Source organism: Cervus canadensis, chromosome 4, assembly GCF_019320065.1.
Source record: "Cervus canadensis isolate Bull #8, Minnesota chromosome 4, ASM1932006v1, whole genome shotgun sequence".
Taxonomy (NCBI): domain Eukaryota; kingdom Metazoa; phylum Chordata; class Mammalia; order Artiodactyla; family Cervidae; genus Cervus; species Cervus canadensis.
In genome coordinates, this window is record NC_057389.1 from 44638897 (window position 1) to 44658879 (window position 19983).

Consider the following 19983-nt stretch of genomic DNA (forward strand, 5'->3'; position numbering starts at 1 on the left):
TTGAAGTTCTGCTTTTACCAAAATAACCATATGACATTGGATGAAGGTGAGGGGGGCAATAATGTGATAAAGATCTATTCAGTAGATAGTTATAACATTTCTGCAGTGCATCAGATAGTGTTCCTGACTCTGGAGATGTGTTAGTGAATGAAGCAGGCAAACACTGCCCTGGTGGATCTGACTTGCATGCTCTCAGTATATGACAGGGAAGAAACATGATAAGTATGCTATGTAGTGGGTTAGAGGGTGATGTGATGATTAGTTTTATACACTAACTTGACTGGGCCACAGTGTCCAGATATTTAGTCAAACATTATTCTGGATGTTCCTATGAGGCTTGTCTTTTATTTTTTTCTTTTTAAGATGAGATGAACGTTAAAATGGGTGGACTTTGAGTAAAGCAGATTACCCTGCATAGTGTGGATTGTCCATATCCAGTAAATTGAAGGCCTTAATAGAGCAAAGATTGACCTTGCTCAAAAGAAAAAGAACTATATTGGGTTGGTCAAAAAGTTTGTTTGGGTATTTCCACACAATAATATGCAAGAACCCGAACGAACATTTTAGCCAACCCAATATCAACAGAAAGCCTTTGACCTTAAACTGCAACACCAGTTCTTCCCGGGAACTCAGGCCTGCAGCCTGCAGATTTTGGTGTTGTCTGCCTCTATAATTTTCTGAGTCAGTCCCTTCAAACAAAACTTTTCTCTCCTCTCTTTCTCTCCTCTCTCTCAGTATATCCTGTTGGTTCTGTTTTGCTGGACAGCCCTAATATAGGTGATAAACATTATGAGAAAAAGAGGAAAATGAGAAAGGGGATTGAAAATCTATTGATTTCCTCCTTGAATCTTCCTACCTCTTTCTCCTCCACTCTGATTCCAAAAATGTGGATTTAATACTGGGAGTTGGTGCATGTGTTTCTTTTATAAGCAATGCAGCGGATCTTAATAGGCAGCCAGTATTTGGTTTATTCTTTCAAAATAATCTGTCTGGATTTGAATCCCCAAGGTTTACTTATCCATGGAGATGATGATTATTGTCTCTTCAGGAGCAGAAAATGACTTTTTTTTTCCTTCTATCAACAGAGTTTATGGCCTCTTTGAGCTAACAGATACAATAGAAGTTTTGGAGTTTAGCCATGTTCCAACTTTAATGATTATAAAAATCAGCTGGTATGATGGTGAAAATACATAATCTTAGGCACCAGTCCTAGAATTCTGATATAAATGGGCTTGGGCCCAGGCATCTGATTCAGTCGTTGATGAAAAGACACATTCTCTGAAAAGCATGATCTCATTCAGATGTCTCAGCTAAGGCCAGAAAGGGGAAGTGATGGACTTAAGGTTACCAAGTTGTGCCAGGGATATAGGTCCAATCCTTTTTCCCTTTTCAGCTCTGGCCTCTTACCCTCTGCCAGTGTCTTCCCTGGACTAGCAGCATCAGTATCCCCTGCAGTCTTACAAGGAAAGCATATTCTTAGGCCTACTGAGTCAGAAACTCGAGACCCTGAAATCTGTATTTTATAACTTCTCCAGGTGATTCTGGTGCATGCTAATTTGAGAATCCCTGCTTTATCCCCCGTTTCTTGGAGAGCTGCTACTTTCAGCATGTAGCAGTCAAAAGGTAACCATGTGGCCCTTATTAGAGGTGTTAGGCGTCTCCATGGTGATATGGCATGACCCAGCCCCCTTTAGCCAGGTGATGTCCATCAGCATAACTGTGCTTCTACTTAACTGAAGCTGGATTCTGCGTTGTGCTTTTGTCCAGTCTGCTCCTTGGGCCTTGGAGCCTGCTTGTCTGACCAGCTTCTCCCTCAGTGCCCACAGCGTGCTTCCACCTTCAGTGTCAACACCAGGGTGAGTCTCTTCTAATTATTAGATTTTACGGTGTATCATTTCCTCAGGGAGGCAAGGACTTGGGTCAGAATCTGGCCTGAGAATTTCAAAGCATCCGTAAATGGAGAATAAGGTACATTGTCTATTAAGGACCCTGGGCTCAAATATCAGATGTCAAAATTTCCTCCTGTGCCGCATTTTCTCCTGTCACTGGACAGGGACCAGTTCAGTCCTTTTCTCCACTCTAGGAAGGGGAGGATGGGGAGGCCGAGTTGTGCTCATCTCACCCGAACAGTTGCTTAATGATAATGATAATGAGCTGCGTTTTTACCATGCCTTTCATCCAAATAACTTTACAGGCTGATTTTCTTTTCACCACTGCTTAAAACATACTTCATAGAGTCCCAAGGGTGTACTCTCAGAGCCCCATAACCTCTGCATTTGTTAAGTCTTCCCTGCTCCCTCTGCTTACACAGTCTGCAAAGAAAGATGGGTAATGAGCAGCGGAGGTTCTGTAATTAAGCTTGCAGACTGACAGAAAGGAGATTTGATCTATTCTGACTCTCTGCTGTGTCACCAGGTCCAATTCATTGATGTGTTCTTCCGATTTTACATCTTTGTCAGGGTTTCTCTAGGGAGGAATTGCGTTAGAGTGTGAGGGAGGTGCGTCTGAACTACTAAAAAGCCAGTCTGAATGCTGCAGACCATTTGTAGGAGAGCGGTGCTCTGGGATTGGCTCCCCTCTGATGAGTCCATTGCCAGGAATCAGCTTCCCAGCGTGTGGGGCCATGAGGGAAAGCCACGTTGAAGTGTATGGACCCTTGTGGAGAATTAGCCAGTAGGGAGAGAGTGTATGACCACAAAGTAAGCTGCTTCCAAGTCTCTAAACCTGAAGGTAGCATGTGATTGGGCTGTGGTGTGCGTGGCTTTCTGTTGAGGCACAGGGAAGGATATAATTGGGAGACCAGGTGAGATTAGGTGAGAAGGCCTGTCCTAGATAGGGGGCGGGTCCTCTTTTGATGGCTATTGGAATAGCCTATCGAGCAAACAGGATGGCAAAAGAGTCTATGAGATTTTAATTCCTTTTCAAAAAATCCTGGAATGAGTTGCTTCATCTGTAGATATACAGACAGAAATGTTTTTGTATGTCCTTTGTATTTATCCTTAACTCCTTATATGCTCAAAATTAAAAATAAGTCTCAGCAATTCCATTTAGACCTGTCATGAAACTAAACTTGAGTTTGCTCACCTGCAAACAGTAAAGCCAATCTACTGACTCTGGGTTGTGGTGAAACAAAGTGCAGTGTTTACTGCAGGGCACCAAGCAAGGAGTCCAGGGCAGCTGGTGCTTAAAAGACCCAAAATTCTCAAAAGCTTTCAGGGAAAAGTTTTTAAAGGTAGGGTGAAGGGGGGTATGTGGGGTGTGTAATCAGCTTGTAGATGTTCACCCGATTGGTTGGTGGTGAGGTAATCAGTCGGCATCAACAACCTTCTAGCTTCAGCCCCTATGAGGTCTACATGCTTTGAGGCAGCATATAGTTAACTTCTTCCACCTGGTGTGGGTTTCAGTATCTGTAAAACATTAAGGACATAAAATATTACCAATAGCCCTTGAGTAGATAAGGTTCTTGAGTTTAATGACTGAACTCTTATTATTTTGTCTTGCTTGACTGTTGCCCTTTCCTTCTGCATTTTTTCACTTCTCTAAGTTTAGTGTTTGACTAAAATTTTTCTATAGACAAAAGGCAGATGGAGGACATGGGACAGGTGGTGTGGGTGGGTATCTGTCCTGGGAAGGCCCCACAGGGTCCCGCTCGGTTACAGACCTATTGTATGAGATCTGCTCTCCAAAGGTGTGGCCCAGGGAATCCTTTTATTAAAGGCTGCTATAGAGATTGATGGATGCTCTTGGATACATTTGGCACTTGGTCCACGGGAAACGTCTAATTACAACTCAAATTTGGGATTTATCTACAAGTGTCCACTCAGTTTCCACTTTTTGCTGTTCCAGGTCACCTGCAGCCTCTCTGTTATTCAGCTTTGATTCCTGACTTGGGCTGATTAATAGAGTGGTGACAATTTGGCTGCATTTCCTGAATATTTGCTGGTTACCAGATCTGGACCATTTGTTCATGCATGACCTTCTTTGATTCTCCCAATCATAGGTTTTGTGCTCGAGGCAACTGAAATAGAAAATTATTTGTTCCAGGTGATGTAGTTAGAAAGTGATGAAGCCAATATTTGAACCCAACTATATTTGACTGTAGGTGCTACACTTTTGATAACCATGATGTATCAAGACTCGTTTATGATCTTTTAAAATTATGTAGATAAAGCAATGAGTCTGGAAGAGTGAAAGAGAAGGCTCTAAGTCCAATAATGTTTTAGGCAGTGATAGAAACTTTCTATGACTCCTTTTTCAGACCTGAATTCTTTTCCAGGTGCTTAATCTGTACACACGTAGGCCACGGACTGCTTGCCATAGTCCATCCTGTCTCTAGCCTTGTCTTCTGTAAGAACACAAGGACTTCTCATCTATATGATATGTTGCTTTCATTCCCCATCCCAGTGTAGAAAGTTGCTCTGTTTTGATTCTACACCTCCAGCTCATTCAATAAAGCCTGTGTTGCATTTGCCTTGGTATAACCTGTCTCTTTGCAAGTGTGTGCTCAGTCTGGAGACTTAGGCTTTCTGGAACTGCCCAATTCACAGTAAAGAGTCTGACTGAGTTACAAAACTGATTGCTAGGTAGGGCATCATTAAGTGGGGGGAAGCTGAAAAACTGACAAGGAATCTGAGTCATGAGTTGATTTTGTGAAATCTTTTCCTTTTTTAAAATAGTTTTCCCAGGAGATGGGATATACACAGCTGTGTAATAGCAGATGTGTCTCAAATGACCCTTAAAGGCTGCTATCCTCTCTTGCATGATTGGTGGGTTCCTTTTAAATCGGGGTCATACCTTTTAATCCCTAAGGGTTATTAAGAGACTTACTACTGGGATGTGAAACAGACTATGGTACAGAGAAGGCACATATGGAATGGGTAAGTGAATTAGTGAAGGCAGTATTTCCCAAAGATGGAATGAATACCACAGGTATACAATATGATTTGGACGGATTCATGGGCATTTTTCAAATTTTAGTAGTTACCTCTAATTGATATTACAGAAAAACTAGCACATTGAGCTGTACACTAGGATATAAATTTTAGTAGAAGTGAGTTATGGTAATTAAATATGATTTGTACAAGTATGGCATATATGCATGCTTTACATAGCAGTTCATCTTTAGAAACAATAGGTGAGTTTGTAGTAAGATACTAAATTTGATCATCTAAAATGGGAGTAGAAAAAAATGTGTGGCATGGGACTTCATTGGTAGTCCCATGGTTAGGACTCCGCATTTTCACTGCTGAGGGCCCGGGTTTGATGCCTGGCTGGGGGACAAAGATCCCACAAGCCTCATGGCATGATATCCCAAAAAGATGTGGCATGCAAAGGCAGGGAACACTGAAATGAAGAGGGGTGCCTTGAAAGGAGAGAGGCATCCAGAGGAACCACCTGATGCTTTGAATTTGTGTAACACTGATCTTTCCCGTGTTTTATCTGTAGATTTAACCTCTCTACTCTCTCTGTTGAGCTCTTATAATCATCTCGCCTTGGAAGCTCCCTTACCAATATTAGAAGGGTTTCACAGCTGTTAATTGTTGACAGAAATCCCATCCTAGTTTCTTAGAACAAAATAAAACTGGTTCATTTTTCCTCTGAGTTGGAGCTAGATGGGGAAGGAATGATTGCAGGAAATCTAGAGGCGTGTTTATTGATCCAGTAAAAGTCATGAAGTAGTCATGGTGGGCTGGGGACAGGTATCACTTCGTAATGATCTCTTAGTCTTGTGAGATACCGGGAAAGACCTTGGAAAATTGCTTTGTTCAGGACTGTTTCACATCTTTGGAGATGAGAGTGTCTGAGGCTCAGAGATAAGCAGTGACATGAGTAAAGCAGCACAGTGACAGGCAAATTGCCCTTTTTGTTAGTTTGGGAGCTAATGGTGGATTCCATATAAGCTGTCCTGGAGTAGCCCAGGGGCTCTTGGGGAGAGAGAAGGAAGTGTGGGAGAGATGCAATGAAAGCTTTCAATAAATCTTGTATTGGCAATTGAGGAAGTTAGACTTTCTGAATATATTCTCCAAGTATTGTTCAACCGCATCTTTTATTAAAGCAGTAATTGAAAAAGGAATTTTTTGAATCAAGAACATTTTGGGAATCTAATAAAAATGAAAAAACATCTGCACAAATAATTTTGCATTTAAAGGAATATAGTCTCCCCCTAAATCTAAAGACCCCTGAATGGTGGCCCTCAAAAGTTGCATCAGTGTCCTAATTCTTGAATCCTGTGAATATTATTTATAAGAGTAAATATTACCTTATATGCCATAAGTTGTGTTTAAATTAAGGATTTTGAGAGAAGGATCTTATCCTGGACTATCTAGGTGGGCCTTAGAACAGTAAGTGTTCTTACAGGTTGTGAAGCAGAGGGAGATTTGACCAACACAGTGGAGGAGACGATATGACCAGAGGAGCAGACGTTGATATTATACCGCCCTAAGTCAAGAATACTAATAGTTACCAGAGGCTTGAAGAGGCCAAGAATGGGTGCTGTCCTAGCACCTTTGGAGGGAATTTGGAGATGCTGGCACCATGACTTCAGACTTCTGCTTCCAAAACTGTGAAAGAATACATTTCTGTTGCTTTAACTTATCCAGCTTATGGTAATTTGTTACAGCAATCAAGGCAAACAAATACAGCCTCCTATTCCAGAAAGTAAACACAAGGCTCTTGAGAATCCACCTACCATGATTAAGAAACATGTGATGGGAAGGTGACAGTGTAGTTTTCACTGTATTGTTTACACCCACAAAAACTCAGTGTGCTGATGATCTTAGTTTACATTTTTCCATAAACCTGGTTCCTTTTCATCAAACTTAATTTCCCCTTATCTTTGGATCCCTTGTGAATGGGGATCATGTCCTTATCAGAGTTGGAAAGGATAAACATGAGTCATGATGGATACATTCTGGTTTAAATTGTCTGCTTCAATAGTTGTTGACCATTTCAAAATATTTCTAACAAGGCAAACTATTTCTGCCAAGACATAATGTCTCTATATGAATGTTAATTTTGGAATCCCTAATTAAAATGAAGAGGGTAAAGCAATAATTAGATTCAGTTTTGATAAAATTATAAGAATAAAGAAATCCTAATTCTCGTGCATGATCAGTAAGGAAACAAATTACAGAGAAATAGAACCTGTTTCTGCTGGACAGGACTTGAAGGAAAACCCTGTATAAGATCTAGTTCCTGTCTGGAAATGAAGTGGTACTTTATCATGATGTGCTAAACTCACTTTGAGCCCATAGGTCACTGGTTCCCTAACATAAAAGTGTTCTGGGGCAACCCAGGTGACTTACTAAGATTAAGATCCTGGGGCCTTCCATAGTAATCTATTGAAAAAAGTCTTGAGAAGACTGGCCGGGAAATCTGCATTTGTAAGTAAGTTTCCCAGTGGATTATTTTCCAGGATGTTTACATAGCATATTTTAAGATTCATCACCTTCAACTTTCCTCTAGAAGATTGTCTTGATGGGATCCAGAGATGGGATATTAAGATCCAAATGGAAAAAGTAATTGATTTTATATCATCTCCTAGCCTGTCCACGGAGAAGGCAATGGCAACCCACTCCAGTATTCTTGCCTGGAGAATCCCAGGGATGGGGAGCCTGGTGGGCTGCCGTCTATGGGGTCGCACAGAGTCGGACATGACTGAAGTGACTTAGCAGCAGTAGCAGCCTGGCCAACTAGAGAGAGAATGATCATATCATGCGATGATCATGTAATGGGATCAACTTGGGAGAAGAACGAGAGATTGGTATCACTTCTTCATCCAAACTGGCAATATATTTTTTAAGTGTCTGGTGTTCACTGGTTAATTTGATCAGCCCATGTGAACTTGTCAGGCAGATTTAAGAAAAGATGGTACTCCCGTTTCGGCCATTTTTCCCAAGCCAGGCTATTGCCTCCTTGTGCTAATGTGTCTCTGTCTTATACCTAGTGTTCTGTTATGTGCCTTCATTTAGGGTTGTTAGTAGAAAACAATAGAAACCACCTCTGGTTAGTTTCAAAAGAAAATGATATCTATTAAAAGAATGGATAGTAGCTTATAAAAAATATTCAGGAGAGCCAGAAAACCAAGCTTTGAGGTCATGAAGTTAAAAACAATGCCCCAAATTTGTCTTAAATTGATTTAGAGACTATCCTCTGTAGCTGGTTATGTGACAAATGGTCCTTACTTCAGCATCCAGCTTCTGATGAAGAGCCTGGGATGGGATCATTTGATATGACAAACCCAGGTCATATGTTCATGCCTAAACTGAAAGGGCTAACTGAAAATAAGATCATGTGGTATTTTCAGCTTCTGTATTGGCCAATTCTTTTTTACATAGTAGGGAATTCCTCAAACACAGGAATAGGTTCCTTTTCCACTGGTTATCAAACATTGTTTTAATTCCAATTTCTTTATTTCCTCCTTTATAATTTTTACCCATCCTTCAAGTGCCAATACACATTTAGCCTTTTCTAAAATTTTCTTAGTGACTCAAACTACATAGATCTTTCTTTTCTGATCTATCTCACTAATAGACTGAGTCAAACAATACAAAATCTAATTGTAAACCATTTTGGTCTGTTTGCCTATCGTCTCTTGTGCATACGTCTGTTCTCCCAAAAATCAATCATCAGCAACTCTAGAATAGACTCTCTATTGACTACTTACACAGTTGGGTATTGGGGAGCACGTGTGGCTCTGTTGGAGGTCATCTGCTAATGCTTGTTGATGGGCTTCAGCCATTATAAGCAGAAAAATATCAATTGCAGTGTATAAAATGAATATGAGCATAATAAGAAAGATCAGAAACAAACATAGAATGGACTCAGTCATAAAAGAAATCAACTTTAGAGAGGGACATAGAATAATGACACCTAACCTAATGATGAAATCACTTTCAAAGTGACTGGAAGATAATATTTACATGAAAGAAATGTTTCTGGACCAGCAGCAGACTCACCTAGAATTTTTCCCCAATAACTTTCTTGTACTCCTGGGTAGTAATAGTTGGAGTAGAACATGTGGACACTTCTTTAAAAAGTTGCTGGGCAGTGTCTTCTTGCAATGATGTTTTTTGCACAGTGGCAGTGTCTATCAGATGGACTCATTAAAGAGATTAATTAGTTCCCAGGGGTCCCCGACCTCCAAAATCTAATGTCTGATGATCTGAGGTGATGCAGATGTAATAATAACAGAAATAAAGTGCACACTAAATGTAATGCACTTGAATCATCCCCAAACTGTCGCCTCCACCTCTCTCCCCCAGTCTGTGTGGAATTTGTCTTCCATGAAACCAGCTCCTGGTGCCAAAAAGGTTGGGGACTGCTGCTGTATAGTATCCTCAGTATCTTTTTTTCCCATTTAAATCTGTCACTAGTGAAGGTACTTGATATCTCAGTAACCTTGAGTTCTTTGATCATCAGCCTGTGAGAATAAATGAGGTCAAACTAAGTTTTAATTGACAAATTAAATTTCTAAGTGATCTGCCCTCTGGGAAGATTCATTTTAGTCACACCTCTCTTTTCCTCCTTCCCAGCTGTGCAGTGGATTTTTTCAAATCTCCAGGAAGGCGTGCATGGGTGCTCGTGAGTGTGTCCACTCTGCAGAGCACCAAGCTTCAAGGGGTGTATTAACCAGTGTATGGAGCCTCCCTGGTGTCGTAGTTATACAATGATGTGTGGTCAAGTGACCAGAAGGCCCCTCAGCCCTCAGTACTGCACCATTAGGTGGTACCCAAAGCAGTGCTGCTTGGCTCATCCAAGTTTACTCCAGTAAACTAACTACACCATTCTTTCCTCTCTGAGTTAATCAAGAAATTTCTTCCTGCCCCCTTGTTTCCCTCCTTCACGCCCCATCTTGATGTGTGTAGGGTCAGATTAAGTATGGATCTATAATAGCTGTCATAGTATGTGCAAGGTCTGGACTTCCACACTGGTTGACTCACTGTGTCAAGATGGTTCTGCTTGACATCTTTCTTTCATGGGATAGGCTGTTTTGCAGGAGGTCCCTTGGCCCTCATCTCTCTCTGTTTCTACTCAAAGGGATTTCTAACATCAGCAAGCTGATGTGCGAGATTTGAATGTGTGGAGGCAGGAAGGAAAGTAGGGAGGATGGACACTTCCAACTAGTCTTGTCCTGAAAAGATATCAGATTTTGAACCTCAGATGAAGATGTTCTTTGCTCCCAATCTTTCGCTTAGTCATGATAGTGAATTTGCTTCTAAACCTGATCAAAGATATTGTATAGAAAGAACTGCCAGTTAATAAACTTCAGTTCTTAAATTTTTCACCTTATTTTGTCCATGTTAGTGCGTGCATGTTTGTATGCTTAGTCACTCAGTCAGGTCCGACTCTTTGTGACCCCATAGACTGTAGCCTGCTAGGCTCCTCTGTTTATGGGATTCTCCAGGCAAGAATACTGAAGTGTGTAGCCATTCCCTTCTCAAGGGGCTCTTCCTGAACCAGGGATGGAACCTGGCTCTCCTGCATTGCTGGTGGATTCTAAGGACAGTCTAATGCTCAAACCTTAAGTCAGTATCTTTTTTCCCATTTAAATCTGTCACTTGTGAAGGTACTTGAATCTCAGTAACCTTGAGTTATTTGATCATCAGCCTGTGAGAATAAATGAGGTCAGACTTTTAATTGAGAAATTAAATGGACTCCAGCACACTGGCTAACACACCCCTTGAAGCTTGGTGATCTGTAGGGTGGACACACTCACGAGCACCCAGCACACCTTCCTGGAGATTTGGGAACATCCACTGCATTGTTGGGAAGGAGAAAAAGACAGAGGTCTGGCTAAAATGAATCTTCCCAGAGGGCAGATCCCTTAGGAAGCTAGCCATGAAGACCTTAATATTGTAGTCACCAAGAGAGCAACTCTCATCAGGAAGATAGCAGATGTACCCATGTGGTTCCTCTTGCCTGAGCCATGCTGTCATTGAGTACTGATTCTTCAGGCTGTGGGTTTGTCATCTCTGAGTACTGGTTCTTCCAGGGGCATCTATGATCCAGGAATCCAATGGATTTGACATGGCTTATGGGTTTTGCTGAGGTAGGGAAGCAGAAAGAGTGAGCCTTGAATGCTCAGAGCAGTATGAGGAAAGGCACATTTGGGCTAAGGAAACTAAAACTTTATTGGTAAGCCTCTCTGAGGAGGCTGTGAGAAGTCAGGGGAAAAAATAGAGGGTGGACTGTTGCAAACTAAGTTCTATTTAACAAGCACTTATTGACCATATTTTATAGCCCATAAAATATTCACCATATCTCATGTGTGAACTTTGCATTATGCTTGAGGATATTAGTTATTAATTAGAGCTGAACATTGGAATTGTCTGTAGAATTTGTTTTTGAAAAAGTGCACCTATGTTCTGTCTTGATCTACATATACCTCATCAATTTCTTTGGGGACAGAATTTGCAGATATAAATGAAAATGATACAAAAACCAGGACAAAAAATCCTCTATAGCTTATTCTATGCCCATGTCCATTTAAGACCTTCTCTGCCATTGTGAAATGGAAAATTCATAGTGCTTGTTCTTGAGATGTTAACAGCCTAGTAGGAGAATCTGGTATGTCAACAATTAAGACCATGTAACTTCTAAGGAGTTAGAATGTTCATGAGTAATGTAAAGATCCCAGCACACCCTATCCCCAGTCTTTTTACACTTGTGTAGACAAAGGAAATGGTCTAAGTTTTTTTCTAAACTTCTTTGGTTTGGTGTCAAACTGTACTAGCTCATTTTTTCTCCTGTTTCCCTACTTTCTGCATCTATTACATTATAAAAGAAGTATCTATTCCTTGCTGGTTAGTGTCCTTGATGGTGGATTAAAAAAAATATTGAGGTGGAATTGAGTGGAATATTTGTGATTGCTGATTTTTGTTTTCTCCTGTTCTGGGTTGTTTTAATAATTAGTATTTTTGTTTAAAAAAACAGCCATTTTATTTCTTTTGTATTTATCATTTTTTAAAAAACTGGAATATAGTTTTATCGTGCTGTTTCTGATGTCCAGCAGTGTGAATCAGCCATAAGTATACATATCTCCTCTCTCTTGAGCCTTCCTCTCACCACCCCCACATTCCACTCCTCTAGGTCATCACAGAGCACCGTGCAAAGCTTCCTGTGCTATAAGCAGCTCCCCACTAGCTATTTTACACGTTGTAGTGTATATAAGTCAATGCTGCTTTCCCAGTTTGCCTCATCCTTGCCTTCCCCCTTTATGCCCACATTTCCATTCTCTGTCTGTGTCTCTATTTCTGCCCTGCAAGTGGGTTCATCTGTACTGTGTATTTTTTTTTTAATATTTCATATATACGTGTTAATATACGGTATTTGTTTTTCTCTTTATGATTTGAATGAGTGAATGTGAAAGTCACTCAGTTGTGTCTGACTCTTGTGACCCCATGAACTATACAGTCCATGGAATTCTCTAGGCCAGAATACTGAAGTGGGCAACGCATTCCCTTTTCCAGGGGATCTTCGCAACCCAGGGATCTAACCCAGGTCTCCCACATGGCAGGCAGATTCTTTACCAACTGAGCTACCCGGGAAGCCTTTCTGACTTACTTCACTCTGTATGTCAGACTCGAGGATCATCCATATCAGTACAAATGAACTAGTTTCATAGACAAAATGTTTTTGTGTATAGCTTTGTCATTCAGATAACACATAGAAACTCTATCCTATCTCCAGTTATGTCATTTCTTTTTCTCAGTATTTTCCCTCCAATAAGCTTAGCTGGAGCTTGTCTAGCTCATAAGATAATGTTTTTTTACTTTATTTACCATTTTTTTAAAATTACAATTGTGTTTTCTTTCAAAAAAAAAAATTATTTTTGGCTGTGCTCAGTCTTCATTGCTGCCTAGCAGGCTTTCTGTAGTTGTGGCGAGTGAGGATTACTTTCTAGTTGCAGTGCCTGGGCTTCTCACTGGGGTGGTGTGTCTTGTTGTGGAGCATGGGCTCTAGGCAAGGAGGCTTCACTAGTTGTGTTGTGTGAGCTCAGTAGTTGAGGTGCAATGGCCCCACAACTTGTGGAATCTTCCTGGACCAAAGATCAAAGCTGTGTCCCCTGCATTGGCAGGCAGATTCTACCAACAGGAAAGTTTGTCATCATGTTTTCTATTATGCTTTGATGTTTACTTATTTATTCTTTCATCTTCTTTCATTTGGTTTATTATGTTCTGTTTCAGCTTTTGTAGGGAGGTGCTTATTTAAAGTTTAAAAAAATGAGGTAAGTTTGGCTATAATTCTAAGCACCATTTTAGCTCCTTCCAGTTGTAACATATGATATTTTGATTGTCATTCAGTTACAAAAGAATAGCCAGTTCTTACAAGAGTATTTCCAGTTTGATTTTCTTTATAGCACATGAATTATTTTAAGCTTCCAAATCTTTAAGGTTCTTGTTGTTGTTTTCTAATACAATAAATTGTTGTCATTGGTCCTTTGTGGTATAGAACCTTCACACTTTCTATATGTTACATGAGTTTTAAAACATGTATATTTATTATTTATTAGGTGAAGGGATATATATGTCCCAGTGTGTTATCAAATTTTTTTATAAATATGTAAGGCATCTATTGTTTTTTTACTTTTATTTGCATTTGTTTTTTGTGGCATTTATTCCCGGGCCATAAGTTTTTGTTTCTTCATTTTCTTCTGGGATATCTTTTTCCTCTGTGCAACCTCCTCTTCCGGCTTAGGAATGATGTGTTCTTTTTCAGTAAGGATCATCTCAACGTGGCAGGAGAGCTCATGTAGGGGTTGATCTGACAGTGAGCTCTGTAAGTCCTATGCCACATCTTGGGGGCTTTGTTCACCTGGATGTGCTCAATGACCAGAGAATCTACATCTAAGCCCTTAAGTTCAGCATTACTCTCTGCATTTTTGAGCATGTGTAGTAAAAATTCAGCACTCTTTTTGGGCCACCGACCCTGCATCCACCCCACTGTTTGGCCTGTGCACACCTACCAACTCCACCATTCTAACGACGGAATGGCACACGTTGCTTCTTTAAAGTGACATCCTTCAGATACTTGGTGGCTTTTCGGAGATGCATACCCTTTTTGGCCTGGGCAGTTTCACGAGTGTTCTTAAACATGATTTGAACCTCTTTATATGCATGGTTTTGTGGGGCTTTCTGGGTTGTGTGAATAGTATACCACTTTTAGGGTTCACCTCAGGCCACTTACTGGGGAAAAAAAAAGAGGCATCAATTTTTTACTATACAAGTAGATTAAAATCTGTCACTAAAGTTTTTCTTCTATTTCTCAAACTATGCATATGGAAGAACATACAAGATGTTTCAACCTTTAATTTCAAAATTTTTTAGTTTCCGGAAAAGTGGTTTTAATAGTAAAAAGAATATCTATATACACTTGACCTAGATTCATGGATTGTTAATATTTTACTCATTTTGTGTTTTATCATTAATAAGTATAGTCTGTATGTGTGTACACACATGTGGTTTTTTCTGAACTATTTGAGAGTGTTACATCATAGCCCTTTAAACTAAATACTTAAGTATATATTTCCTAAGAGTAGGATACCTTCTTAAATAAAGGGCAGTTATCAACTTCAGTGGGCATCCTAGGTGACACAGTGGTAGAGAATCCACCTGCCAATGCAGAAGACACAAGGGATGAGGGTTCCATTCTGGGGTCAGAAAGATCCCCTAGAAGAGGAAACGGCAACCCACTCCAGTATTCTTGCCTGGAGAATACTGTGGACAGAGGAGCCTGGTGGGCTATAGTCCATGGGGTCACAAAGAGTCAGACATGGCTGAGCACATGTACACACATCAACTTTAGTAAATATAATATTAATATAATAGTTAAATAAGTTATCTACCTTCCATTTTTATCAGTTGACCCAGTGTCATTTATAGTATTTTTCCCTTTTAATATGGAATCCAGTCTAGAGTCAGGTGCTGCATTTAGTTGTCATGTGTTCTTTAATTTGATACATTTCTCTAGCCTTCCCTGTTTTTTAAAGATACACATTTGAAGAATAAAATCTGCATTCTCCTCTCTCCTTTTTAATGGGATCTTTCTTGTTTTTAATTTATCTTCCCTCAGGTTTGTTTTTATTTATTTATTTATTTATTTATTTTTTCAGTGGGTTTCGTCATACATTGACATGAATCAGCAATAGATTTACACGTATTCCCCATCCCGATCCCCCCTCCCACCTCCCTCTCCACCCGTTTCCTCTGGGTCTTCCCAGTGCACCAGGCCCGAGCACTTGTCTCATGCATCCCACCTGGGCTGGTGTTTTTAAATTATGTGTTCTGAGTTGGAAAACTGCACAGTGGCCTGTCATTCTTGGGGATTCACCGGGTATGTCTGCCCCTAATCAGTGATGTCAACTTTGATCACACAGTCAAAGTGTTGTCTTATTTCTCCACAGTGTATGTTTTTACCTTACAACTTGGTACTTGAAAACTGATTAACAGGAATAATCTTGAATTCAAGACTCAATCCTGATTAAATGGGATGGACTCAGTGCAAAATTTGATTGAAATGATGACAGTGATGATGCCACACACATAGAAAGAGGGCATGAAAAGATATATTACTCAAATGAAAATGTTTTATTTTTTTACTCCATGGGTAGACAGCAGGAGAGTCAGCTTCCCAAACAGGCCCTTGAGAGAGAGCAGGGAATGGAGACTGGCATTTTACAATGGTTAGGGGCTTGGGCCTGGGTAAGACTTCCTATAGATGGGCAGGAGCTTGATGGATTTGAAACTCCTGCCAATAAAAGGAGTGCTGTGGCCTCCTTATCCTTTTACTCAGATGGGGACCAGAGAGGGAAAAGAGAGGGATGAGACTTAAAACCTGTCACTAGTTAAACATCAAATACTGAAGTCAGGCTTTTTATTACAAAATATAAAACTTTTCATGTCTTAATCTTCAGCAGCATATCCCCCATTAATGATTCTTGCATGAATTGATCTGTATTATAATTCAGTGGAAATAGTCACTTTATTTTCCCAATTATTCTAGCTTGCTTTCCACATTTTCCTGGTCAGCCTTCAATATTTTAATGTAAATAGTAACCCAACATTCTGAGTGTTCCTTCCTAAATTGGTCTTCTTTCTTAAAACTGTGTAGTGATTCACTGTTATTTCAAACTAAAAGTTTAAGTATAGTACACTATACAACTTTTTCTATAGGTACCCCAAAATTTACCAATATTTTAAATCAAGATTTCTGTTCTTTGGTAACCTCTACACCTTCTAATTGAGTTCAATTTTCTTCTCTTAATAGTTGATTTGGGTAAATTATCTTAGTTCTCATATGCCTGTAAATAATTGTTTAATGGATTATGAATGATTGAATGGGTAGCATTTCTTGGTTGATGAGGTTTTTGTTGTTGCCTTTATTTTCACTTTTTTAGCTCCGCCCAGAATGGACAGTGATTAAAAATCGGCTTTCAGTTTATTTGTCCTTCCTTTGAGGATAGTTGGTCTTTGATCCCTGGTAATTTGACCTTTTTTTCCTTCCTTAAGGGTGATGATAATGTTTCTATATGTAGACTTACTGTATTTATCCTTGGCAGTAGCAGTTCTCTTTTAATCTAAAATGTGAGTTTTCTTTCATTTTGAGAAAAAAAAATCAACTACTTTTATTCAAATTTTGCTTTTCCACCTTCTGCCAAATACATGCTAGGATCCTCAGTCTTCTCTGTCACTTAATTGTTCTTTCATCTCACTCTCCCCCCTTTCTGTCATTGCTTGGGCAGTGTTTTGGGGTAAATTGATGTTGATAGTGTGATAAGGTCTATTCCCTTCCTTAATGGTAAGGGTTTTTTGCTTGTTTACTTTTATTCAACTCAACAGAAGGATGTCTTTTGGTTTTATTATTCTCAGACTGTGATAGAGTGAAGATTTCATCTGTGCTATTTATTAATAACAAACTCTGCAAGATAGCAAATGCATCAAATAGTTGTTCTTTTTTATTGTTTTCATATGTTTTGTTGTTACTGTTTTGTTTTGCTTTGCTTTTGCTCTTCATAACACATTTTCTTCTTGAGCTTCCATACTCCATAGTTTAAGTATTTCTTCAAAATATACTCAATGGCACATTATACTTTGGGGGAGAGAAAAAATTCTGGTTAACAATCATTTTTGACCCTGAGTGTTATTTTGGATTCTTTAATTTGGCAGACATAAAGATCCATGAAATTGTTACAGTTTTATGTTCATATAAATGTCAAGTTACATGACTGATATATTGGCTACTTTGAGGTTTAGATAATTAGAATTTCAAGCTGAGTGTAAATAATGAATCCAGTTCTGAGTATAAGCCAATAGCGATATCTGACACTATGAAAGACATTCTCCATTTTAGCTACTATTGAGAAAGTTAAACAAAACCCTGGATATGAATAAACACAAAGAACTCTTCTACATATAGTGAGTTCAGATCAGGTGGTGTATAGGTAGCATGGGAAATACATTCATCTAGACATTTATGTTTTCTCTATGAGGACAAGTGTTAAACTAGCCTGATATGAATGACAACTATTTCCATCAATCACTCAGATTCTCAACATTTTATGTGAAGTCTCTGTTCACAGTCAGTTTTTTTTTTTTTTTCAGTTTTCAATTAAGTATTGTCCCTAAATTTAAACAGTTCTATATTTGTCCCCTACAAAAATTTTTGGTATATAGACATAGTTAGTTGATGTTTTGACTTGTTAAATCATTGAGTCCAACTATTTCTGTCTGTCATCCCAACTATAAATGACAAGTATTCACCCAGTTTTGTGGAAGAACCACCAAACCATGACTATACATATTTGGTCAGAATATTCTAAAGGAGAAATTCAATAATATTACAAAATGCAAATGTATTAATTCCTGGAACCCCCCTCTGTTGTTACCCATTTAAAATCCAGTGTTCACTGCTAATTAGGATGTTCAGTTCAGTTCAGTCGCTCAGTCGTGTCCAACTCTTTGCGACCCCATGAGTCATAGCACACTAGGCCTCCCTGTCCATCACCAACTCCCGGAGTCTACCCAAACCCATGTCCATCAAGTTGGTGATGCCATCCAGCCATCTCATCCTCTGTCATCCCCTTCTCCTCCTGCCCCCAGTCCTTCCCAGCATTAAGGTCTTTTCCAGTGAGTCAACTCTTTGCATGAGGTGGCCAAAGTATTGGAGTTTCAGCTTCAGCATCAGTCCTTCCAATGAACACTCAGGACTGATCTCCTTTAGGATGGACTGATTGGATCTTCTTGCAGTCCAAGGGACTCTCAAGAGTCTTCAACACCACAGTTCAAAAGCATCAATTCTTTGGCGCTCAGCTTTCTTCACCATCCAACTCTCACATCCATACATGACCACTGGAAAAACCATAGCCTTGACTAGACAGACCTTTGTTGGCAAAGTAATGTCTATGCTTTTAAATATGCTATCCAGGTTGGTCATAACTTTCCTTCCAAGGAGTAAGTGTCTTTTAATTTCATGGCTGCAATCACCATCTGCAGTGATTTTGGAGCCCCCAAAAATAAAGTCTGACACTGTTTCCACTGTTTCCCCATCTATTTCCCATGAAGTGATGGAACCACATGCTATGATCTTAGTTTTCTGAATGTTGAGCTTTAGGCCAACTTTTTCACTCTCCTCCTTCACTTTCATCAAGAGGCTTTTTGGTTCCTCTTCACTAATTAGAATGTTAGACAGTAACTAACCTGACTGTTACAAAATCAGATCTGTAGTCGTTTTCCCTTGAAAGGTGTTCTTTTTTTAAACTTGCATTCAAATTGCACCTGGCTTTGTTTACTCAGTTATTCTTGCTTTTGTTTGCCCAGGCTGGTAGCACTTCTCAAAGTGGAAAGATGGCTTTTACAGGGGCGGCTGAAGCCACAGTGGGGACTCCAGAGACCACAGGGCGCTCTGAAAGCAGGGCTCAGTGGCAGGTGAAAATGTGATTCTGAGAGGCGTGACTGTGATTTTGAAGCCATAATGCGTTGTCATCTCCCCCCCCCAAGTGACCATGTGCACCTGCTCTCTCTCCAGATATTTACATTTTCTCAGAATATCACTGTTTAGAAAAAAAAACCCCAAAAAACATACCATGGATTCTGTCATCTTGAATTGAATTTCCTAAGTGGCTAGGGCGAGGATAACAATGGTGATAAATATGCTGGGAAAAAAGCTAGATGCCTTTTTGAAAAGATTCACAGGGTTTTCAGTTGGAAGGTGTTAAAAAGGTTCTTTTTTAAAAAATTTATTCCCACGCTGGGGAGGCCTAATATCCGAACATAAAGCAGAATGAGGCTGCATTGTGCAGATTCACAGAAGCCTTTAGACTTTGACCTCTCCCTCTAAGCTTAGGCTGATGAAGAATTCTATTTTCTTCTGGGTCTCATAGTTCTTCTGCACTCCTATTGTTCTCATATACCCCTCTGATATTAGAGGAGGAAACTTAGGGCTTTTTGTTTCCTTTTTGCTGTGATGAACATATGGGTAAGTTTCAGGGAGGAGGATAATCTCTCCCGCTCTTGGTTCTTTTGGCTGTTGCAGTAATTAAATGGACACAACAGAGGAGAAAGATATTAACTCCTATGGGCATTCATAGGAATATGAGACTCAAAGAAATGACCAAAGCAGGCAGCCTTTTTACTGTTTGGGGGAAAACAAAACAATACATTTGTAAAGAATTCACAAGACAGAGGGGTTTGGGTGAAGGGTAGTAAGTTAGAAAGTAAAGTGGTAAAGAAATAGCAAGGTTTGTTGATAGAGCCTTCTCTGGTGATAAGGATGTCCTGATACAGGGAGGGCTCCTTTGACATGGGGCATTTATTTCCTGCTTTTGTTAACACAAGTTTGTGTGTCTGGTGCACAGTAAGGTCAAACAAACTGAAACATCAGAGTTTGGAGCAAAGAAAGGTTTATTGTAGGGTCAAGCAAGGAGAAGGGTGGCTCATGCTCTAAAGGCCCCAAACTCACTGAAGGCTTTTGGCAAAGCATTTTTAA

The 19983-nt window shown here is 39.7% G+C and overlaps 1 pseudogene; it reads right to left on the bottom strand.

Annotated features, from left to right (window-relative positions):
• Positions 1-13575: 13575 nt before the first annotated feature.
• On the bottom strand, positions 13576-14127 carry LOC122439190 (annotated as a pseudogene).
• Positions 14128-19983: the final 5856 nt, after the last annotated feature.